General features: G+C 45.8%; 1 protein-coding gene and 1 pseudogene across 6 annotated transcripts in view; one reads left to right on the forward strand and one right to left on the reverse strand.

Annotated features, from left to right (window-relative positions):
- Window positions 1-25,456, forward strand: part of DOCK1 (dedicator of cytokinesis 1) — a 489,580-nt gene that overhangs the window by 332,655 nt on the left and 131,469 nt on the right. The gene's annotated exons all lie outside the window — the stretch shown is intronic.
- On the reverse strand, window positions 9,838-9,919 carry LOC123847165 (U4 spliceosomal RNA; annotated as a pseudogene).

Here is a 25,456-nt window from a genome sequence, read left to right on the forward strand (position 1 = left end):
TTCGCAATAAAGTAGTGTTCATGATGCTTTGAGACAGCTTGCAAAGGCTCAGATCGTTTCTTAGAATTCCAGGTGTGTTTTGCAGGAATTATTATCAAGGATGACAAAAATCATCATCTTTAATCTTCATTAAGCCGTTAGTCTGAGCTGTACTCGCATCATTTTATTTAATCCTCTCAGTCGAAGAAGGCCGGTCATATGGTCCTTATTTTGCAAGCCAAGTTGATACTGACTTAGGGGTTAACATGAGGTCGTACGACTAAACAGAGAAGACCAAATTCAGACCCAGGTTTGCCTGGCCCCAAAACATGGCTGTTCTAATTAGCTGTTCTAAATTTTTAATCTTGTGACTTTTCACCTCCATTGTACCTTCTTTTCCCCTGTAGGGGTGAGCGGGGTGTAAAGGCATGCGATCATCCAGGATTGTAACTGCTTGGACAAACCTTCCCCCCATTGTTTTGATGTAGAACTTACTGCACCAGTGCTAACCCTCTGCTAGCTAAGCACATGTTAGGGACCCTAAAGAAAAAAAGTTGTTCATGACACTTGTCAAAGATCAGTAAAGCAGGTTTTGCAGTGGGAGAGAGAGACGGGGCTCCACTCCAAGCGCAGCCTGGGCAAGTGGGGATTTATAGCACAGAGCAGGTGAGGGTCTGTGGATGGAAGATCACTGAAGAAACATCGTGGCTAGGGGGATATCCTGGCTAAACCGACCTAACAGGATTCCTGCTGAAGGCAGGCCAGCGTGGTCAGACATCACCAGGGGGATGGTAGGGGTGAGGCGCGCCATCCCATATCGAGGGTGGGGGATTCTGGCTAAACTGAGTGGGGTTCTTGCTAGTGGTCAATGTGGAGATGAACACAGAAGCCTAAAAGTCAGGGCCTGTTGAGGGGAGAGTTCAGGAGAGCCTGAGTTTGGTCGAGGAGAGGATCTTTGTCAGGGGACAGAGACAGGGCAGGAATTCAAATAAAAGTATTAGTGTTCCCTGCAGAGCCTGCTCTCATCCTTCTGCAATGTGCTGTGCAAGGACAGCACAGACAGAAGGCCCCTCTGGCCTGGGCCGCTTCCCCGCGGGACCCCCGCAGGTCACGTGCATGTGCTTGTGAGCTTGGGAAGCATGGGAGAGGCTGCGGGGCTGAGGGAGGGTCTCTTTGACTCCACCATTTGTCACTCATCACAGCAGGGCTTTTCCCACGGAATACCTCCCTCTAACTGAACTGTAGAAAAGTGACCTTACAATTGGGTCAGATGTCCTACTTGGAGAACACATTCATTTGTTTAGAAATTTTTGTGGTTTTCAAAATGAATTTCGTGTATTATGTTTTATGTTTTATTTTTTTTGTTTTATTTTTTAAACAGGGAGAAACCTTTGTTCTTTGAGGAAAATGCCCTGAGAGTGAACATCTCTCTCGCTCTTTTTTTTTTTTTAAACGTAGACAAAACTGCCACACATTTCACCGAGCATATCCTCACCTTTCTCCTCACCCTGCATTCAGCTTTCAGACACTTGGAAAATCGAAGGCCAAAATGAGGGGGACCCCCTCAGCCCTGACAGCTGCTGGGGACAAGGCTGGCAATTTGTTCGCCATTCTTGCAGGCACTTGGCCTCCCCCGGAGTGCTCTGACATCGGCGCGCTCCAGGCGTAGGTCAGTGACTGCAGAGAGGCAGGACGTGCGGGCAAGTTCGGGGCTTAGAGCAGGAATGCAGGACACCATGCTTCTCCAACATTGGCTGAGAGATGACCCGGCTCACGTCCAATCCAGGATGCCCTTCTGGGTTTTATGCTCCAAGCTCGGGAAAATCAAAGACTTGTTTTCCACTTTCCGGCTGCAAAATGGTACAGAGGAAACAAAAGATCAGTTCAGGGTCATGGCCCTCATTTTATTCCTTGAGTTAGCGAATTGCTGACACTGTTTAGTTTAGCAAGTTATTCTGTTGGAATTTACAGTACAGCCTTATTTAATATATTTCCATTTAGTGAGTATTTGTTTTCAATAACCGCCTTGGCTTCCTTGTTTGGTTTGGGCTGGAGACTTTGTCTCTGTCTTTCCAACGTGGCTGGAAAGGGAGGCCCAAGGGCTTTGCCACACTGATACAGTTTTATTTTTAAATTGAAAAGTGGATTTGTTTAATGTTCTTCAAGAAGCAAATTCATAAAGCCGTGGCATTCCTAAAATGCTTTGCCAAAGTCATAATTGGTAGAAAGTTAGCAAGAGAGAGGGATTAGCTCGTTGAGCCATGGCAGAGCAAATTGTCATGGTCTCGAGTAGTTTTGTGGCTTGTTGGGAAATGATACATGGGTTAGTATGTGTAAGCACCCAGGTATTGACATAGAGACCGCCTTTGCTGGGACAATTTGTAATAGGACGGTTCTCGCCCCTCCTGGAGGAACATAAAAGGACATATCATTCCAGAAAGGGTTAGGAGGAGTCTTTCGTTGTTTGCCAGGCTTCGGTTCTGGTCCTTGGAAATTGGTATAGCAGGTGCTGCTTGAGCGTGTGATGCCCCTGGAAGGCACATGTTCTGTCCTTCTTGTCTCGTGGCTCAGGGACCCAGAGAGCCTGCGGCAGTCAGAGGCCAGCAGAAGCCACCCGACCTCATCCAGCGCCCACACATTCTCATCGCAAGAGTTGGGTACCTATTTTAAAGGGAGAGTAGGATTTGATTGGCACAAGGTGTGTGTGTTGGGGGCAGTCCCGGTGCCTTGGGGCAAAGAGTGTGCACAAACGGAGGGCTGCCCCAGGGCCTTTGTTGGGGGATCACCTGGTAACCCAGGATGGCTGAGCGGAGAGGACCACGGGATTTAGCAGGCTAGGGCCGTGGAGAGAGGCTCTCAGGCCAGATCACAGGATTCCCGAACGGTAGCCTCAGGATGTATTGTTTCCATAGGAACCGCCAAGGGGTTTCTCATGCGTGAGGGCAGGCGTGGTCGCGCCCCGCGGCTGCTACAGCAAATGACCACAAGCAGAGTGGCTCACAGCACAGTCATGATCTCACAGTTCGGGGGGTCAGGAGTCCAAAAGGGTCTCCTGCGCAAAAATCAGTTGTCCGTAGGGCTGCAGTCTTTTCTGGAGAATCCGTTTTCTTGCCTTTTCCAGTTCTGGGGGCGTGCCCGCCTTTCTTGGTGCATGGTCCGCTTGCATCTTCAAAGACAGCAGGGACCAGAAGAATCCTGCTCATACTCTAGAAGTCTGACATCGACCCCTCTGCCTCCCTCTCCCACTTAGAAAGACTGTTGTGATTATACTGGGCCCGCCCGGATAATCCAGGCTAAGCTCCCATCTCAAGGTCAGCAACCTGCAACCTTCTAATCCCCTTGCATGTAACATAACCCACATTCACAGCTTCTGCGGAGTATGGCAGACATCATGGGGTGGGGGCTATTATTTTGCCTACCGAAACAGGCATGGATTTTCTTTTTTGTCCTGATACGTGAATTCTAGAATAGGGCTTAACACCTACTAGGTGCTCAAAATTATCCTGGAATGCATAGTTCGTTTACCACACATTTTCCTTTCCTCTTTTCTCCTTCCCACCACCAGATGTACTTAGGGAGATATGTGTGCTTTTTGCTGTAGGAAGTTCTCTACAAGGTTTATGGGGGCACTGACTGAATTTTGTCCTTTTGTACAAATTATAGACAATTGGATCCTAAGTGGGGGTGGTCCTCCGGGTCTCCCACTCAGGGAAAAGTGAGCTGTCTCCTTTGGCTCAGCTGAGTCAGAGTTTCTAATCAACTAAAATTTAAACAAATGTAGACTTTTCCGTACCTATTACATCTTATCACACCATCACATTGGCAAAAAAAAAAAAACCCAGGAATATCAGGAAAGACTCAATTGCTTTGTCTGTTGTAAGACTTTTACCAAGCAAAAACAGTATTATCTTCAGAATTGGTTACAGTATGTGAAATTTTATGTATATAAGTAAGTGTAATGTTTTGGTGGTTTTTAATCTTCTTTCTTTTATTTTTTATGGGGGGGGTTACCAGTTTCTTGGAGGAAAACCTGAGGGGAAGAAGCAGGTATCCCTACTCCCAAAGGGGAAAATCCTCAATCATTGCTTACGGCAGCATCATTATTGCAAAGGACTTTGAGCTGGTTTTCTTTAAGTGACTTCTTCTTTCATCAGGGTTATGGAGGTATAGTCTACGTGTAGGGCAGTTCACCCATTTTAAGTGTTTAGATTGTTTTCAAAACCTACTTGATTCTGAGATCCTGTTGGGAGAATGAGTTTGAACTGCTGCTACCCTTCTGCATGGCTTTGTGGAAAGGTTGGTAGTTCATGACTACGGTCCTGAGGAGCACCTTTATTAGCCATGATTCTGATTCCTTGGATCAGCAACATCACATATGCTTGAAAATACAGCTGTTACTTTGTCTTTCGGTGATGTCCCATTCTTCAGGGCTTCGGGCATACAGGGTCACAGAATCTTCCAGAAGGCTCCAGGTTTCTGGGCCTTTGTTTTAAGCATGGAAGATCCCAGGGCCTCTTTCCTCTTCTGCTTCATTGTTCCCTCTTTATGGAAGAGAAGTCAAAGGCACAGACTGATGTGACTTGCACAGAGCTCCGTGGTTCCTCCATGGAGTCTGTGAGCCTGAGGAACAGGCAGGGACTTCTGGCAGGTAGTTGAATCCTAGAGAGTGGGAGAGAGAGCAGAGCCAGCACCTGGGTCCTGTGCAGGTGACCGCAAGCCGCCACCCTCTGGCTGAGTTGTGCGTAGACTCCTTGAGGCCTTAGCCACCAGATGGGGGTCTGCCCAGAACGAACGGTGGTCAGAATTCAGTTGCCGAGATTAATTTAAAGAAGCCAGTGTAAACCCACAAGGCAGTCACCCTCCACCTTTCAATTTCCATACCATACTCTCCCACCCATTGTTTTTTTCTCTCTCCTCTTGGCCATTTTTCCCATGCTTATTCAGCAGCAATAAGTGGGCGATTGGCTCTGTATTCTCTTTACTTCAGCATCTTCCAGAGTTACACTGAGTCTTGAGAGCAGGCTCTGTTTTGGTGACATACAGTTGTCATTTCTTAGTGGCAGACTTTTTATAAAAGAAACACAGGAAGAAAGGGCAGTCTCTGCAGGGTGATACTGTGGACCTGTCAGAGGGGCAAACCAATGCAACTCGTGGATTGTCAGCGACTTCTCTGTTTTCTTTCCTCCTGCCACATGAGAACAGGTACATGGGCAGAGTTCTCCAAACAAGGGCGATGTGTCCTGTGAGCTCAAAGTGCGGTAGACGAGCGGGGCCTTGTGGGGGACCTGGGGGACCAAAGAAAGCGGGGGACCGAGTGTCGCTGGGTCCGTGTCGGCCCACGGTGCCCTTCGCTTGGCTGCAGAAGCAGGCCTTGAAGGCCAGTTGTGGAGTTCAAGGAGCGTGGCTTCGGGGTGCTGCTCGGGGCATCAAGTCATGACTCATCAGTTTGTCTCCACCAGCTGTTCTCTCATGCCTGCACCCTTGGATGGAACTGCTGGGCTCCTGGTTGGCCACAGGCCATCATCGTTCCAAGTAGCAGGGCAGGGGAGGGAGGGAAGTAGACTTCATAGCCAAGCAAGCCGGTGAGATGGGGGCAAAGCCCTTAGCATGCGCTGAGCCCAGTTGTGCAGCCTTGACCTGATTTCTCAGCACGGTGTTCACAGAAGGCTCCAGAAGGCACGCTGTCTCCCATAGCAACCTCCCAGGGCAAAGAGCATGAAAGAGTGCTCCTTTCACATCATTATATTCATTAATTATGGAAGGAAGAGAACCATCCTCTACCTACCCGGAAAGGAGTAAGAAAAGTACATAGACTCCCCTACCACGCAGCTCTTCTTAGTTTGGATTCCTGCAGATCGTTATGCGTGTTTATTTTACTTTCTCGTGATCGTAGTAGAAATATCATCTGTGCACTGCATTTTTTTACGCACCAGTCTATCACAAGGATTTCCCATCTTACTACAGACCCATCGTCAGCAACTTTCTTACTGGCTGCATGCGAATCAGTCCAGTGATTTGCCAGCACAGTCTCTCATGTTGTATACTTTTAGGTTGCTCTCAAGTTGTTTCTGTTACTGATAACATTGTGGTGAGTGTCTTCATGCATATGGTTTCTGTATTTTGGATTATTTCCTAGGATGCATTCCCAGAAATGGGATTACTGGGGCCTGATACATATTGTCAAATTGCTTTCCAAGAGGATTTTTACCAATTTTATTGCGCCCTTGTCAGAATTCAGTATTATCCTCAAAGTGAAAGTTTTGTTAATTTAACAGGTAAACAGTTGCCTTATTTTGTTTATAACTATATTTTTTCTTTCTTTTTTTTTTTGCAGGTTAATATAGTTTCTATCCATTTTCTTTTTTTTTTAAAGATTTATTTATTTATATGACAGAGAGAGACACAGCAAGAGAGGGGACACAAGCAGGGGGAGTGGGAGAGGGAAAGGCAGGCTTCCTGCTGCGCAGGGAGCCTAGTGCAGGGCTTGATCCCACGACTCTGGGATCATGACCTGAGCCGAAGGCAGATGCTTAACGACTGAGCCACCCAGGCTCCCCTATCCATTTTCTTTCTAACTGTAGTTTCTGTTCTATAAACTGTTCACATGTTTTGCCTATTTATGTATTGGGTTTCAATGTTTTTTCTTAAGAATTTTATTAGCATTTTTAGACCGTGCTCAAAGGAACCCATTTAATTTTTCACGAATGCTTTTTTCTGTGTTGTTGTTTGCCATCTCACTTGGTTATATGTATATGAATGTGTATATATATATATATATATATTTAATGCTTAACATGTTTATGTTACTTTACATACAAATACTAACTTCTCACATCTTTCTATGTGTCTTTTTATCATTTCTCTATTTTAGCACCCTCTGTCCACAAATTTGACATTCAATTCTAGGGTTTATATTTATTTTATTATTTTATATTTACATTTTTAGTTTAATTTGGAATTTGACTCTGTGCTAAATGTATCTGAATTGATTTTGAAATTGCAAATAGTTACTATGACACCATTTATTAAATAATCTTCTTATAGTTTAAAAATGATCTTTCAGTTAAATTTTTTAGGTAATGTTATTGGTCATTTCTGGGTGATCTGTTGCTTCAGTGATATCATCTTTAATTCTTGGGTCAGGACCACATTATTTTGATTATTACTGTAAAGGCATGTTTTAATATCTGGCAGCTCTAGAAGCTCTCTTACCCTTCTTTGTTTCTTCTTCATTATTCTAAACTATTGTTCTAACAAATGAGATTTAAAGTCACATTGTCTAAAAAAAATAAAGTAAAATAAAATGATATTGTCTAATCTCCTCTCAAAAATAACTATTTTCAAGTTCTGATTGGATTTGTATTAGATCTGAGTGTGAAACAGGCACATTTTATGGTGCTGAATTTCGTGCTTGGTGTATTTTGTTTATTTCATCAAGGAGATCCATGTTTATTTATGGAAAACATTGGAAGATAGAAAGTGAAACTGGGGTGCCTGGGTGGCTCAGTTGTTAAGCATCTGCCTTCGGCTCAGGTCATGAGCCCAGGGTTCTAGGATCGAGCCCCGCATCGGGCTCCCTGCTCCACGGGAGGCTTGCTTCTCCCTCTCCCCCTCCCCCTGCTTGTGTTCCCTCTCTCTGTCAAATAAAGAAATAAAATCTTTAAAAAAAGAAAAAAAGTAAAATGGCTTGTCACTCACTAATGACCTTGCTGACCATTTTACGTAGAACTTTCTGGTTTATTCGTCTGTTTCCTCTTTACTGGCTTTGGCGGTGGGGGTTCCCCACCCTGCTTCCCCATCAGTGTGGAGGTCACACAAGGTGTCCATGCGGAGCAACCCAGATGCCATCTGTCCCATCTGCAGGGGGCCGGGCTTTGGGAGTGAGGAGTGCAGGCACACTCACTTGGTGAAGGTCAAGCTGTCCTTGAGGTCTTGGTGGTCTTTATAAACTGCTGCTGGGGCAGGGTGGAGTGTGGGCCATCTGAGGATGCGTTTCAAAACATGCTTCAGCAACCTCACCATGGTGCTTTACAGCCTGTGAAAATGGCTTTGTAGCCAGAGGTTACCTGGAAGCCCTCCCTCTAGCCTCAGTGGAACTATCTGAGCCGACGATTCAGTGAGCTGATTTGATAGACTTGGGCTCCGGGGAACCTAGGGTCGCCACTCCCTCTCAAATCATCTGTCAGATGCCAGAGCAGGCGTGGTGTCCTGGCATGTGCCTTTTCTGGTGGACTTCCCAGGCCACTTGGCCCCCAGACTCAGCTGCCCGCCTGCCTCTCTCCAGGTCTCCATTTCCTGCCTTCCCTTCAGGTAACTTCCAGGGTAGGCCTCTACCTGACTCCCTTTCCATGGTAATTAAATGATCCCTTCATGTACCCCTTACTTTCCCTCCGGAACTTCTTTTTCCCCCTGCTCCAAGAACACTTGAACCTGTTGATTTTGAATTCTTTAATTATTTGTCTAAAATGTCTTCGGTTTGACTTCATTTTTAAGGACTGTTTTAGGTAAAGAATTTTAGACTGGCTGTTACTTTTTTTCGGCAACTTGATAATTTTGCTATGGTTTGGCTTTCATTCTTTCTATTGAGTCTTGTTGCTGCTCGGAAGGGGATGTGCCTTTTCCTCTGGTGGGGTTTTCATCCCAGTGTGTTTGTTTATTTATTTACTTATTTATTCATTTTTAACTTTTTATTATGGGAGCTTTTGTATGTATGCAAAAGTAGAATAGTGTAGTGACACTGTTACGGCCGTCGTTCAACTGTAACATCATAACCCATGGCTAAGCTTGTATGTATCCGTCTGCATCCTGGCTTGGCTTTCTGATATGACAAAATTTCCCTGGCTGATCTGGTACATTTTTTGCTCCGTACCTGGAATCAGCCAGTGAACTGTAGTTGCTTTTCATGGGATTTGGTATTTAGAGATCATAAGCTGGGCAATAAGGGTGCTCATTACAACTTGAGTTTGTCGTTGCTTCCACGCCTTTTAGTAGGCAGGACTGGGCAATACATTTTCAATAGAAAAAGCAACAGCATGAAATCTGACTGATATTTCCAATTCCACGTTACGATTATGGAGTTTTTACTTACCTTTTTTGTTGTTGTATTTATTTGTCAATTTCTTTTTCTTCCACAAAAATCTTGGTTCCTAATTATGCTAGCATAATGACTTTTTCCTTTATCCATATCTGTGTGTAATTATATGTGTATAGGTGTGTGTGTGAATAATACGTAATTTATAATACATAGTATATAATAGAGAATAATAACGTATAACATTTATTTATCGCGCACACACATATAAGTGTGTAAAATAGTTTCAGAATAGAAATACCAATATTATTGCTAACAATGTGATTACTTCTTCTTTTTTTTTTTTTTGGATGTATCCCACAAGAAGTAAACAGTCGAATTATTTTGTTTTGCGCACACTTGAAGTGATTCCCCTGTGTGGCTAAAGTCATCAGTTTGATATTTAGGATAATTTCATTTTATTCTTGACTTTTATTGGTTGCCCTTTTATTTTGTTTTATAATTATGTGTATCAAATATACTAAACAGACGTGTTTAGGTCACTTTCATTTCTGCCCCTCTTTTTCTCTACAGGAAAACATTAATTTGTTGCTTATCTATACATTGTTACTTAATTTTTAATGTAAGTAAATACACAGATATATATATTCCTCTCCATTCCTATTCTTAATTAAATGGTGGCATGTTATATAAAGTTTTCTACCTTGCTCTTTCCATCTAACTTTGCATTTGGAAATTAGTCAGGAGCAGTACGTAGAAATATTGCTCATCACTGTTTACCACTGCATTGTACTCCATTGTATAAGTGTACTGTAGTTCATTCAGTCCCTGTTAATGGACATTTTCAATTAGCACTAATCGCGCCTCGGATAAACCTCCTTGGCTACAATACTGCCACTGCGCAAAGCTCCTATTAATGGACATTTGATTGTTCTTATTCTTTGCTCTAGAGATCGTGCTTCAAGTAATGTCCTTGTGCCCACATCTTCTCATAGTTTTGCCAGTGTATCTTTCTGAAAGATTCTTTGCAGTGGGTTGGTTAGATGAAAGATGTGTAATTTTGGTCAATAAATCCCAATTCCACGTCATAGGATCATTCAGTTGTCCATTCCCACCAGAAATAAATGGCCATGCTTAATTCCCCAGTCTTTCCAACATATTAGGTTGCCAGACTTTTATATTTTTGCCAATTAATCAAGTAAGAGATGGCATCTCAGTGTCGTTTTGTACGTCTAGGTGTATGTGTGTGTGTGGGGGGGATTATTTGCTTGTTTTCTACAGTGCTTTGAATTCATAATGTTTTGGAAAATCTTCAGTCTCTCTATTGTTATTGCTTCTCTCGTTGTCTTTCTTTCCTTTTTCTGACACTCAGTTATATACTTCTTAAGACTTTTGCATCATATTACATATATCTCTTACGCTCTTTTTTTAGTTAGGCTTTCCATCCATTTTCTATCTGTGCTTTAGTCTAGATTTCTTTTTCTGAAGTATCTTCCAGTTCCGTATTTCTTTTCTCTCTCTTGTATTATGCTGGTAAACTTACGTATTATGTTCTAAATTTCTGTTATGGAATTTCCATTTGGTTATTTTTGCTAACCCAAAATAAAATTATTTATCCATGTTTTTAATCACTGAAACACTATTGGCAGGTCTGTTTCTATTGTCTTTTTTTTTTTTTTTTTTGTGGGGAAAGGGGTCTTGGTCTGTGGTTGTATCTTGATTTCTTGTATGCCTGGAGTTTTTAAATTAATGCCAGAGATCACATGTGAAAAATATTAGAGTTAATTGGATCTGGATGATGTTGCTTCAGATAGGATTTACTTTTTTTCCTCATTTCATGTGTTTTTATAGTATGTTTATTTAGATAGTGTGATCAAACCTCTTTTCTGTGATATTCACAATGAAGGTAAGAGTACTTTGTAGTAGAAAACAGATTTTTTTATTGCATTTCTTTAGCTTGTTACTTTCAGATAATTACAGATTTCCCTGCAGCATTAAAAAATACTGTGAAGAGATCCACGTACCCTTCACCCAATTTCTCCCATTGGTAACATCTTACAGAATGATGTTGTATCACAACCAAGAAACTCGACATTGATGCAATTCATGGACTTTATTTAGATTTTACTAGTTTTACATGAGCTCATTCGTTTGTGTGTATGGTGTGTGTATTTAGTTCTGTGCAGTTTGTCCCACATATAGATTCATGTGACCAACACCACGATCAAGATGTGAATACTTCCACCCCAGGATCCTTCCTGTCCCCCTGGGATAGCCACAATCACTCCCCTTCTCCTCGCCCTCCCTAACTCCTGCCAAATCCAGTCTCTTCCTTGTCTCTACTTCTTTTTCACTTGAGGCGTGTTGTGTAGATGGGGATCATATGGTGCATAACCTTTGAGAGTGGAGAGTTTTTCACTCAGCCTAATTCCCTTGAGATCCACTTGAGTTGTTGTATGTATTGTTAGATTTTCCTTTGATTGCTAAGTACTCTTGCATAGTATGGATGTAGCACACTTTTAACCATTACAGGACATCTGGGTCATGACCAGCCTAGGGGCTGTAATGAATAAAGCTGCTATGGTCATTTGTGTAGAGGGGTTTATGCCTAAAGAGTAGCTGAGTCATATGGTAATCACATGTTTAGTTTTATAAGAACCTGGGAGTCAGTGTTCCAAGGTTGCTGGGCCTTGGGGATGGATGTCATAACTGAGACTTTGCCTCTCCTTCTGCTTCAACCATGGACACATATCTAGAATCTGACTGCTCCTGGTTTAGGGAAGAGATTGGGAAGCCAACGGGTGTCTTCTCCTTTGAATCTGTTGTTACTCAAGGCTCTTGGTTACAAGGATCAGGACACAGGCTCAGAGTAGCTTAGGTACAACATAGGTTTACTGAAAGGATTGTTGAGGCATGTGTAAGGCAGTATTTAGATGGGCATCTGGGGATGATCAGAACTAGTGGCTTGAATGTTGTCTTTCCTCTTTGCCCCTGAGTGCTGCATTCCCTCTTGCCTTGTCCCTTCATCCTCGTGGCAGGCAGAGAATATGGCCACTCACCATGCTCAGTCCAGCCCCCATAGCTCCTGTGCTCAGAGATCATACCTGACCCTTGTTTCAGTTCTAGAAATCCTGGATGGAATCCCCAGGGGATTCAGATGCCTCATATCAGTCCAGGTATCAACCAAGTGCTGGAGATGGGGGATTATTGTAAGTGAGAAGGACACCTCCCCCCCCCCAGTTGGGTCAGTCCCCTGTGAGAACGTGAGGGGGGTGGGGGCTTGCTCTAGGTCAGACAGGGCTCAGCAGCCAACCTACAGTTGCCTGGTATTTGTCTTCTCCTTGTTCAGGACGCAGAACCTCAACCTCCCTGCTCGACTGTTTGTTATAAGCCTAACTAGATAGAACTCAGGGACAGACGGCATTTCCGCTCATGAGCCAAGTGGAGTGAGGTGCTGGCCATAAATGGTTAAATAAGGGGTCGTTAGCAGCACTACTGTGTGTGTGAGGAGGCAGGTGCAGCTGGACTCCGTGGGCTCCCTCCGTCCCCAAGGTGTGCTCACTGACCTGCACCGTCAGGCTCGGCGCCCAGTACCGCTCTGGAGCAAGGATCTGCAGCCTCACAAGGCGTGAGCTCCAGCGGATCCTTGGAAAGTCTGCGTGTCCCAAGTGCCTCCAGATACATTTCATCGATTTGTCTGAGCTGTCACGGTTGGCCTCTGACAGCATTTCTAATTGACCACTCTGAATTTGGACAGTTTTCATTATGTGCATTTCCAATGTGACCACTCCAGGTCGGGCTCTCTCTCTCTCTCTCTTTTTCCTTTTAAATCCTCTGTAAAATGTTTGCTGGGGAACCTGTGTCACCCAAGATGGGATATTTCCAGACACTGTGGGCTCTGTGAACCCCTAACTCCAGCCTCTAGGAAGGCAGCTGCGAGTGCTCCAGGCTCCGGGACCTCAGGGACCCGGGGGGCTTTTCCGGGGGGGACCCTCACTGCTACAGGTGAGTCACTGGCCGCCTCTGCTGCAGAGCTCTCCCGTGTTGCTTCATAGGACCTGGGAGCGTGAAGCCGTGCTGTGGGTCTCTTGTGTGTCTTCACAAGAGAGAGGGGCCACCAGCGTGTGTCACAGGGCTTCAGGGTAACAGTGGGATAATGTTGGGAAGAAAAGAAAATTGGTAATGGACAGATCCTGGGTGTGTCATTACTGCCTGACTCACTTGTTTTCGGGTGCTTTGTCGCATACAGCTTTGTACGCTCTTGCATCCCTGTCGCTTGATTAAAAGTGCGCATGTCTCCGCTTCCTGCTCGTCAGGTACACTGTTGACCACGTTGACTTAAGAGGGAATGAGGTTATTCATGTCGCTCATCCACAGCAATGGGTGTTATGTTTTGCACTTGCCGAGGAAAACCTGCTGATGACGTGGAGTGACATCTGACCAGCTGAGAGTTGATATTGGCAGACGAATCTCATGGCCTGTCTCTGGCCGCTCCTTTGCTGCCTTGTAGTCATTGGGGATATCAAAAACCCAGATGGGAAGTCCCAGTTTGACAGGTTTCAATTTGTACTCTGAAAGACTGGGGAAAAACCAAACAAGGTCCCCGGCAGTGCCCCGCCGAACCTGCTGACCAGGAGCTCAGCAGGACCATGAGAAGGGGTCTAGTGGAAGAGTGCCTCCTGTGGGATGCCGGGAGGGCTTCCCTACAGCACTGGGAGGAGGGTGGACGGCTGCCCAGGGCAGGAGACTTCAGGGAAGCGCAGACTCGGTGGGAGCGGCCTTTGCAAGGAGACATTAATACAGGTGAGAAAGAAAAAATGCCTCTCTCTGAAGAGAGGACACTGGTGGTCTGAGGTTGCTGTGGCTTTCCCTGACCTATGGCTTGGCGCCCAGGTCTGGACACTGAAGGGCCAGGACCGAGTTTCATGTGTCACTGGCATCCTCCTTCGGTGCGCCCAGCCTGGGTCGGGTGCACGGGCCAGTCTCAGTGAGGGGAGCAGTGCTTTGCTGCTGAGGTGGATATAGGTCCTTCACCAAGGCACACTTCTCCCTCCCGACCCCCATTACGGGCAGGTCATCCTCTTCAACCTGCTGACAGCTCTGGGAGGGTTGAGTGCAGGGCCAGAGGGTGAGAGAGGGGAAGCGTACTCGCCTGCCAGATGAGCCAGGTGCTCAGCGCCTCTGAACCTGGCAACAGATTCTGTGACCAGATTGCCCTTAGATACTGCATAAGACCTAGCATTGGAGGTGGCACCCAGGATATAGTTGTGGAATGACTACACAAAGAAAAGGAAACCAGCAGAAACAGGAGGGTTCTTCATTTACTAAAAAACCCAGTGAGAACATCTAGGAGTCCTCCTCCCCCAGAGCCCCTCCCCTGCCAGACTTCTTACCTCCGACTTGCCCTTAGAACCTTCCTGGTCACCTGGTCTACCTCAAGCATGCAAGTGCTGAGCCACTTCAGTTCTCAGGGAGGCTACAGTGGCTTCACCAGTTTGCATTCCCACCAACAGTGCATGAGGGTTCCTTTTTCTCTACATCGTCGCCAACGCCTGTTGTTTCCTCTCTCCTGATTTTAGCCATTTTGACAGGGGTGAAGTGATATCTCATTATAGTTTTGATTTGCATTTCCCAGAGGATGAGTGATGTTGAGCATCTTTTCATGTGTCTGGTGGCCATCTGTATGTCTTCTTTTTTTTTAAAGATTTTATTTATTTATTCATGAGAGATAGAGAGAGAGAGGCAGAGGCAGAGGGAGAAGCAGGCTCCCCGTGGAGCAGGGAGCCCGATGCGGGACTCGATCCCAGGACCCTGGGATCATGACCTGAGCTGAAGGCAGACGCTTAACCAACTGAGCCACCCAGGCGTCCCAACCATCTGTATGTCTTCTTTGGAGAAATGTCTGTTCATGTCTTCTGCCCATTTTTTAATTGGATTATTTGTTTTTTGGGTGTTGTGTAAGTTCTTTACATATTTTGGATTCTAACCCTTTATGAGATGTCATTTGTAAATATCTTCTCCCATTCCGTAGGTTGTCTTTTAGTTTTGTTGATTGTTTCCTTTGCTGTGCAGAAGCTTTTTATTTTGATGAAGTCTCCATATTTTTGCTTTTGTTTCCCCTGCCTCAGGAGATATATTTAGAAAAAAACGTGGCTATGGCCAATGTCGGAGAAATTACTGCCTGTGTTCTCTTCTAGGATTTTTATAGTTCTAAATCTCACATATAGGTCCTTAATCCATTTTGAATATATCTTTGTGTGTGGTGTAAGCCAGTGGTCCAGTTTCATTCTTTTGCAGGTAGCTGTCCAGTTTTTCCCACACCGTTTGTTCCAGAGACTTTTTCCCATTGCATATTTTTGCCTCCTTTGTCAAAGATGAATTGACCACATAAACATGGGTTATTTCTGGGCTTTCTGTTCTGTTCCATTGATCTATGTGTCTGTTTTTGTGCCAGTACCATACTGATTTGATTACTGTAACTTTGTAATATAACTTGAAATTTGGAATTGTGAGGCCTCCAGGTTTGTTTGTCTTTTTCAGGACTGTTTTGGTATTTGGGGATCTTTGGTTCCATGCAAATTTTAGGGTGGTTTGTTCTAGTTCTCTGAAAAATGTTGGTATTTTGATAGGGACTGCATTAAATCTGTTGTTTGTCTTACGTGGTTTGGATATTTGAACAATACTTCTTGCAATCCATGAGCATGGAGTATCTTTCTACTTGTTTGTGTCATCTTCAATTTCCTTCCTCAATGTTCTGTAGTTTTAAGAGTACAGGTCTTTCACCTCCTAAGGGTTGTATCTTATGTGAATTGTCCTATTCTTGAATAGGATGATAGAAGTGTGATGGGGGGAATTTTGGGCTGGGGAAAGGAGCCCCTTTAACAAACACAACCTATTTATAGTTGTATGCTAACGGAGGCTCAGAGTTTCAGATTATGAAATCAGTTGGTTATAATATATTCTTTTTCTTCTTAAAAACATTTATAGGTGTGGGCGCCTGGGTGGCTCAGTTGGTTAAGCAACTGCCTTCAGCTCAGGTCATGATCCTGGAGTCCCTGGATCGAGTCCCGCATCGGGCTCCCTGCTCGGCAGGGAGTCTGCTTCTCCCTCTGACCCTCCCCCCTCTCATGTGCTCTCTCTCATTCTCTCTCTCTCTCAAATAAATAAATAAAATCTTAAAAAAAAAAAAAAACATTTATAGGTGTAACTAAGGTCTTGGCAATATGACAAGCCTAAATCAGGTTTGTGAACAATACTTAAACCTTCTCCATTGGATATTGATAATTGGTCTTTTAAGTTAAGTTAAATACAAGGGTCCTCTTTGGGTGTGGACAGGTTCTGTCTTCCTTACAGCATGCCCTGTGGTTTGGGGCAAGTTTCTTAACCTCTCTAGGATTTTTCCTCATCTCTGAAATGAGCAGATGTTTTACTTGCTGTATGATTTCTGAGGGCCCTGCTCACTCAAAAATTCTGACTCTACTTCAAAAAAGTGGATTACCTCGCTATACGTGACTGATTATATGCCATGGAGCACCAGTTTCCATTATAGAAACAGACTAGCCAATTATTTTTCACATAGACCTTTGCAAACCACTGAAACATGAGTTACTTACAAGGGAAGGTGGAAGAAGAGGGACATGTGGTGCCTGCAGCACGAACCTTCCCTGAGCAGGGCGGCCGTACCTGCCAGCTCCTGGAAGGTCCCCACACTCCTCCCAGCACCCGAGTGCACAGGCCTGTTCTTGGCACATCGGTGCCCTGCGAACTGACCCAGGCTAACTGTGCTCTGATTTGCAAAACGCATTATCTAGCAGTTGAGTTTGCTTTTGTCTCTTTACCAGGCTGTTACAGCAGGCAAGTCAGAAACCTGCTGTTCTCTGTCCTTGCCACTGAGGCCCTGTTCGCAGGAGCTGAGGTTGTCCTCGTCCTGTGCACACCCCACCCCGCTCTCATTCAGCGTATCTGCAAAGTGGTTGCTGTCTCGAGTAGTCTCTACTCATCCCCTTCAGTACCGAACACCTGCAAACCCCAGGTCCCTTGGAAGGTGCAGGCCTGTGCACAGCCAATTCTGGACAAGGTGCTGTGGGCATGAGGAGTGAGGCCAGCAGACGTGGCCTTTCTGTGGCGTGCATACAAGGAAAGGAGGAGGCACGCCGCTCAGGGATGAGATTGATGTGAGGAGAGGAGCTGGCCCTCAACTCCTGGCTCTCGGGGGCACGGCGAGGGAGAGGGCAGCCTGGGGAAGTGTCCTGGAGGGCCTTGTCCACCTTGTGATATGAGAATGAGCTGTGGCCCATCAGTGGCTCGAGGTAGAGACGTCCATGTCTTTCACCGGGAGAAGTCCTGGGGCAGGGAGTCGGGTGCACTTGCTGTAGCATCAGGTGAGGATGACTGTGGGACACGGAGGCCAGTGGACAGGACGCGGCAGCCAATCACAGCATGCAGGCCATCAGCGGCTGGGGAGCGCACGCGAGGGAGGGAGTCTGTTGTTTCGGCAGCTGCCCGGCTTTGGAAGGCAAGGAAGGTGCTGACAGAGGACAAGGCTGGATGCTACGACCAGAGCTAAGTTGGTTCGAAGGGAAGAAGGCCATCGCAGATTTGATGTGGGGTTTGCTTCGTTTGAGAAGCCTCTGGGAGGATGGGCTGGCCAGGAGAACTCGGAAGCGCAGGTCTGAGGCTCAGAAGCAAGAGGCGTCCGGAGGACCTAGTCCCGGTGGGTGGTAGAGAGGCGATGGGTCACGAGAACAATCGTGCTGGCAGTGAGCAGAGGGATAGGAGACGTAGGGCACTGTCATGGGGGCCATCTTCACAGAAGGGGACGGCAAGGACAGATGGGCATTGAGCACGGAAGGAGGACCATCCTGGCAGTGTGCAACTTACCCCAAAGAAGGAAGCATTCAGTGGGATTGTTCTGATCAAGGTTTTGTCATCAGGCAACAGAGTGATATTCCTCAGAAATTCAGAGTGTCTCTGACTCTGTGTCCCTCCCCAATTTTACAGGTACAAATTTTAGTAACTCTGCAGTTACGTTTGAGAATCTTGGACTATTGAAAACATAAAGCAAACTCTCATGGCATTGGCTTGGGAGGCCCTTGCAATGACAGCTCAGTGAGGGAGGAAATGAGGGGAGTGTTTTTATAGGAAAGTGTTGACAGCCGTGGGCATCATGTTGGAGTCAGGGCATGAGCTCACCACCCATAACCTATCGGGTACCTTCTTCTCTACTGCCTGGTCTGGACAGTGCTCCTTTCAAAGTTTTGTTGATATTATCTTGAGGAGAAACAAACACGACTTAATTAACCCCACCAAACCTACTGTTGGAAAAACAGTATTATTCCTACCACGTGTAATAACCCATCTGTAGGGAAAATAATCCATTAAGTGTGAATCAATGTGAATTTAAAAACTATTATTAAGATCGGATTGGTTCCCAGTTATGAGCACCATAATTTTAGTATTTGCTCATGCGTACTTTGTGACACCATGTTCTGTGACCCTAAAACTTAATACCCATACAAATAATGTCTATATGGTAATTAGTGTTAAAAATCACAGGTAAGCCAATCAAATGTTTCACAGATGAATCCCTTTGTTTAGGGTTAATTTAAATCTGTGACTAATTAGATACCCCTGTTTTGAAATTCTAGTGATAATTGTAGCAGAAGGTGAATTTGTTTGCATTTTCAATAAATCATTCATTAACTGAAATGAAATCTTTTCATTAAATTACCTCTCGTGGTTGAGTTAATAGAGAGTTTTCCTTTCTTTTTAAATTTACTAGAGTATCCTTCAGTTCTCCTTGAGTGAACCAAGCAATTGCTTTGACCATTGTCAACCAGAAAGCATTTCCCTTCAGCATTCTCTCTTTCCCAACTGGGCCATAAATTGTCTCACAGCTGAGATTGCTGTCTGCTTCCACAGAGTGTGGAGGCGGACGATCTGCTCAGAGCTGGTTCTTGTTACACCTTACGAAGACGCATCAAAACTGCTATTGGTTGATTTCAAGAGAAACACCTAGCAAACTTATCTGGGTTTATATCACGAGGCCCAAGGCTACAGTTAGAGCATCACTTTTGAAAATCCACTGGTCACATTTGTCAGAACTTTCCTACATTTTGATTGTGGAAGGGACATGAAGGCCCCGCTTGTGAGAGACAAGGGAAAATCTACCGAACTCGGATGATCTGGAGGTGTTCAGGGGAGGTGTGAGACAGCCGGCCAGGGTAACTGTTTTGTGCTGAATTATGTCCCTCAAAAGACAGGTGGAGTTCCTAACCCCTGGTACCCATGGATATGACATTATTTGGAAATAGGGTCTTTGCAGACATAATCATGTTAAGATGAGGTCATACTGAAGTAGGGTGGACCCAAATCCAATGACTGGTGTCCTTATAAGAAGAGAACACCGGGCCAGACACAGACACACATTGTCACACATTGTGACGATGAGGACAGAGGTCCAAGTGACGTATCCACAAGGGATGTCAACTATACCAGAGAGAAACTAAGGGAAAGGCAAGGAACAGAGTCTCCCACACAGGCTACATAGAGAGCATGGCCCCACCGGCACCTTGATTTTTGCCCGTGTGAAGGACAAAATTCCTGTTGTCTCTCGTCACCCATTTGTCGTCATTTGCTACTGCAGTCCTGGGACACGAGAACATCATCTGTCAGCACGTCTGGATGAGTCCTGGTATGGCCTAACCAATCCTTTGTGGCCACTCTGGAAGGGAGGACTTAGTCGGTTCAACTAAGGTCTTACAGCCCATCCTCACCTCAAACCTGACCTCCTGGCTGTTTTCTCCTGCCTGTCTGGAGATAGGGTTTGAAAAAAGAAAAGGGTCTTTGTGGTGTGTGGTATCCCAGACTCTGTATCCTTTCTCAGAGCATCCTGGCCTTCGGGAGCTGACGCTTTCCCCCATGTCAGTCATGTGCTGAGAGGAGGTGAGCCAGGCACGAAGACCGTGAGAACCATGGAAGGGAAGGGTGGCCGGCGGCCTCCAGGGGCTCAGCAAGCTCTGCTCTCCTCCCCGGAACACCCCACAGGCCAGCCCAGCCTGTAGAGGGGAGCGGGCACCCTCCCCTGGTGGCAGCCGCTGGTGGCCTTAGCAGCCCGGGAGCACCTGCTCCACCTGAGCTTTGGGAATGGCAAGCTAGAGGTCACAGTGTGAGGAGACGTTGAGAGATGAAACCAGAAGGCCTGTCTCACAGGTGCTCCTCTGCATCTCGGTCCCGTGCCTGTCCCCATCGGCCTGTGCTTTCCTGGTAATTCTGACTCGTTTCTGAACTACCTGGAGAAAATCAAACAGGAAATGAGCCACTGAGCCGAAGTAGTAAAGGTCGGTATGTTCTAGATTGGAGGACCCCAGACAAGGCAGCCAGGACCTAGGGAGATGTGTAGAGCATCAGGGACTACCCGCTAGGAGGGTCGATCGGCCACAAAACAGAGAAGGGTTGCCTCCTGCCTTAGTGTTGTGAATTTTACCCGTCACGGCTGGTGCCAGGAATTATATTCTGGTGTGTTTTCCCTTTTCCTTTACAGGCCCTGCGATTCCTTATCTATCTACTTTGAGTTCTCTTGTGATTGTTCACTTTGGGGGGCCTTCGGGCTGCACGCTGGTCATGGGGATGGCTGCTCCAGGCTTCCTCCTTCCTTCCTTCTCCAGGCTGGCCTGCCTGTCCTCCCTGGGTACCACCTAACTTCCTTTCCTTTGTGTTTGTGCTTAAACTTGTTCCATTTCTTCCTCTTGGTCATGCCGAAGGCCCTGACAGCCGCTTTCGCCCCCCCCCGCCCCCCCCAACGAAGCCAGGTTGGAGGCACCCACTCATTGCAGTCTCCCCAACAGACACCAGTTTTCCCTCAGCTCCCTCATCTCATTCAGATCCTTGAACTGTTGGAGAGATGTCAGAATCATACCTCCCCTGGGAAGAGGAGCTGATGTTTCTGTCTTAGCCACAACAACTCGCATCTGTGCCATGGAATCTCTGTAAAAAGAAGCCAAGATCGAGAAAGGGGGGGGTGGGGCTTGATGCTTTTTCCATTTACTGTGAGAGGCTGAAGTCCACTTGTGAGCATGGCCTGGGCCTTGGTTTCTGCACCGCTGTATGCAGGGCCAGAGTGCAGGTTTCGTTCTAGATCAGAGGGTTAATGATTGCGTTTCTCCTAGGTGGTTTCACACAGTGGCATGATTCAACAAAAGCTTTGATAAGTAAATTTTGCTTTCTTTGTTTGAGCTTCTCGACACATGTATTGATTCTAGCAAAATGACCCAAATGTTTGGTTGATTTAACAAATATCAGTTTGCAAAACTAACTTTAATGAGTACGAACAACTTTTTTTTTTTTGTAGGGCTAGGAGGAAGATGGCCGTTTGCAAAACAGCCTCACTTTCATGGTATGGAATAATAATTTTCATCAGGGCGGGATGATCATTTCTCAAGGCTTTGAGGTCACCCATGAATATGCACATCCAGGTTTCAGTATTGGTAAAAAATAAAAATAAAAAAAAAGACCTGAATGTGTTGCGAGCAGGGGTTTATACTGAGGACTTGAGGATCCTTGGACATGAAAGAACACCTGGAGCCCACTGCCACCTGACTCTGTGTTTCAGTTTTGTGATGGTCTCCTGGGCCTCTTTCCTTCTGGTGGCCCTGTGGGTTGTTAGCATGGCAGGGATTTTCAGTGAAAGGCTTCAGATTCCACGCCCCGTTTGGCATACAGCGGAGCCTCGAATGCCGATCGGGCCCCCTTCAGGCCCAGCTGTCGCCCACCGTCTGTGTTTCCTCCTCTCAGTCTGCCCTGGAGGATGTCAGATGAGCCTTGACCTCTCTGCTTGGCCCACCTGAGCCCGCCATGCCCCTGAGGCCCCAGGGTGCCTGCCCCCTCTGCACCCACCTGCGAGGGAGGAGGCACCGCAAGTGGGTGAGGAAGCTGCTCAGGCATCACTGAAGAGACCGATGGGCGCTGAGCTGAAGGGCAGGCACCAAGATTCGGTTCCCGGAGGGCCAGAGCTCCTGTCTGGGGAACTCTGGGGCTGCTCTGCAATTCTCTGTTGGCTCTGCCTGCCTCTGCATAAAAGCTTGCCTGCTCCCCATAGTTTAAGTTAATTTGAGGATGGGAGGTTTAATATCACACTGTACATGAGGTGCCAGCTTTGTGTGCAGTGAAGAGGCAGGTTCGAGGTCACTAGAAAAGCTGCATTGTTCTTTAAATTTCTAGCTCCTTGAAACTCCAGCGTAATTTTTTTTTTTTTTTTAACCAAAATGTAGCATGATTAAGTCCTGTGTTTAAGTTTGGGATTAAAATCAAAACCACTCTACGTTGTTTAAAAAACAACAACAACAACATTATCCTGACACTTGTTAAGAGGGTGGGGATGACTGACTTTATTCGGGACTATTGTGATAGGCGTCAGGAGGGAGATCAGGCTCAACTCCGAATACAAGAACAACTGGAGAGGTGTGGTCAAGGAGCAGGTGTGGGGGTCAGTGGATGGATAATTACTAAGAGTTGGGCATTCTTGGACACCAGCTTAACGCGTTCCTGCTGAAGGTAAGCCAGGGGCTCATACATCCTCCTTGGGGAGGAGGATCAGATCTTGAGTGTGGGAGATTCTCTCTACACTGACTCTGCAGGATTCTTGATGAAACTAGCCTGTGAAGGCCCAGCAAGGTTGCAGGTGAAAGTCAAGGCCTCGTTGAGAAGGGGGACCAGGAGAGCCTGCCTTAAGTTTGGTCAATGAGAGAGTCTCTCTGTTGGCACTTGATTTAAAGTCTTGTTACTCAATAGTAACTGACGTTTTCTAGGCTAGGCATTGGGGTTTAAACAGTTTTTAGTGGAGGATGAGAAAGTGAGTGTCATACAATCACAGGGCATTGAAAAGTGTAGCATGCATTCCTCTGCTGGAAGCGTTCACTCTCCAGCCTGACGCTATTGGAGTTCAACAAAGAAGCTATTTTAGGGATTGTCCTCACAAGATTTTTAACAGTTTGCTAGGGTTGGGAGTATTTGAGAATGAGAAGGGCGTAGGGTAAAGGAACATCATTTGCAAAGCAGTGAGGAGCATACGCGTCTCCTTGCTTCTCCGGATGCAGAGGCCCAAATGGGCCCAAGGGGTCCTGGACAGTCAGGAGCTGAGACAGGAAACTAGGCAGAGGGAACATTTCTTCATCATTCATAAATGAGTCCCAACCATGCTATTCTATGAGGTTCTACCCCAGCAACTTGTTTCTCATAGCCCGGTGACTTGAGACCATCTCAGTGGGCCTTCAGAAAATAAATTTCCTCTTTAGTGATGAGCAACATTCTAGCGTATTTTTGCATTTATACCAAAGAGAAAACTGTCATGCCTTTCCCTAAAGTCTCTTATGCCCACTTATGACATTCAGTTAAATTTTAAAGCCTTCCAGACTAGGAGGAAGTCTTCCACAGTGTAGTTAAACCAGAAGTTAGGTGATTAATTGAAAAAGTGGAAGGATTTGGGGGGCATCTGGGTGGTTCAGTCAGTTAAGCATCTGACTTTAGCTCAGGCCATGATCTCAGGGTCCTGGGATGGAGCCCTGCATTGGGCTCCCTGCTCAGCAGGGACCCTGCTTCTCCCTCTCCCTCTGCCTCTCCCCGCATATTCTCTCTCTCTCTCAGCTAAATAAATAAATACATCTTAAAATAAAAAAGAAAAGAAAAAGGTGGAAGGTTTTTTATGATTATCGTACACCTTAAACTTTTTTCACTTTTCCTTTTTTTTTCTTTTTGCTGATCTTTTCATGTAGGGCCAATGCCTGTTTTTAATGTGGTTCCACTGATTAACTTTCACGTACGATTCCTTTCACGTGGAGTTAGGAGATTTTCACATTTTCTAGTTTTTCCACTTGTCTCCACCCTGCCTAATTTTGCGGTATTTGTAAAGCTGTTTATATTTATAATCTTTCTAAAAGATTCAATTTAGTTTTCCAAAAATGGTTCTTCCTTTTGGGCACTCCTAATGCATCCTTTCATATTGTATTTAATTGCCCATCTGACCTTGGGACGGTGAGCTCTGGTGGATGCATGCAGGCAGAAGAGCCCAGATGTCTAGAAAGGAGCCTCTGGCTTCAATGGTTAGCGTGCCATGGAGACTGGCCAGCATATTGTACTGAGGCTCCGCAAAGTGTCTGTGAGCTTGGGAATTTGTTTCCCCAAAAATAATTTTAGAGGATTTCTACAGTATTTGAGTGCCCAACACCTGTGGTGCCTTGTGCAAGGTTTTGAGAATAACACCCATAATCTATATGACTGGGTCCTGCCCTTGGGACATACAGTTTAGGAGGCAGGATGGCAGTCTGGTAACACGGTGCAGAGAATGAGATGTGCCCTCAGGGAGACAAGACAAGATGTTCCTGGGGACAGACAGGGAGTAGCGGTGAACATGTGTAAGCATCAACAACTGATCCTCCGGAACAAAATCTTACATTAGACAGACAGTCTGTTTGCCATTGGAAAAGATTCCAGAGGGAGTGCATTTAAGACCGGAATTGAGAGGTGGGTTTGCTCTGGCATCTCTCTACTAAGGTAGAAATTTCCTGATTTGTCTCTTCTAGTCGATCTCAGAGGTGGTTTTTCCAGACCTGCATTCATTTCATCTGTTCATGTATGTTGTAGACCAGGCTCCTGACCTTTACAGGACCTGGTTGACCAGATGGCCTAAACCCTGGTCTGTGTCATCTATGTATTCAAATCAAGGTAATGGGTGGTTGAATGTTTTTTGTGTTTCTTTCAAGTGTATTTTAGACATATATTTGATTTTGAGTTGGTATATGAACTTGGAAACCTCAAAAGTACTTGTGAGAAACACGGGAACTTCTTAGGGACACGTCTCCATGTTCACTTACTCATCACAGTAGACTCTTGATGTTTGGTTCTGTTGCTGTATCCCTGGTCCACACATTCAGGAGCAGCGAAGGATCTAGAGGTGTTCATCTAAAACCTGGTTCATAAACAAGTGAACAAACACACAACAAACAAACAAATGGGCTCTTTTTTTTTTTTTAAGATTTTATTTATTTATTTGAGAGAGAGAGAATGAGAGAGAGCAAGCACATGAGAGGGGGGAGGGTCAGAGGGAGAAGCAGACTCCCCGCCAAGCAGGGAGCCCGATGCGGGACTCGATCCCGGGACTCCAGGATCATGACCTGAGCCGAAGGCAGTCGCCCAACCAACTGAGCCACCCAGGCGCCCAAACAAATGGGCTCTTAAATACAGAGGACAAACAGGTGGTCGCCAGAGGGGAGGAGGGTGGGGTATGGTTGAAACCGATGAAGGGCAGTAAGAGGTACAGACTTCCATTTATAAAGTAAATTAGTCACAGAGAGGAAAAGCACAGCAGAGGGAATATAGTCAGTGATACTGTAATAACGTCGTCTGGGGACAGATGGTGACTACACTCACCGTGGGGGTGGGGGTGCTCTGAGT

This window comes from Mirounga angustirostris, unplaced genomic scaffold, assembly GCF_029215605.1.
Source record: "Mirounga angustirostris isolate CCGP_5_RB_7025 unplaced genomic scaffold, mMirAng1.0.hap1 SCAF_6, whole genome shotgun sequence".
NCBI lineage: Eukaryota > Metazoa > Chordata > Mammalia > Carnivora > Phocidae > Mirounga > Mirounga angustirostris.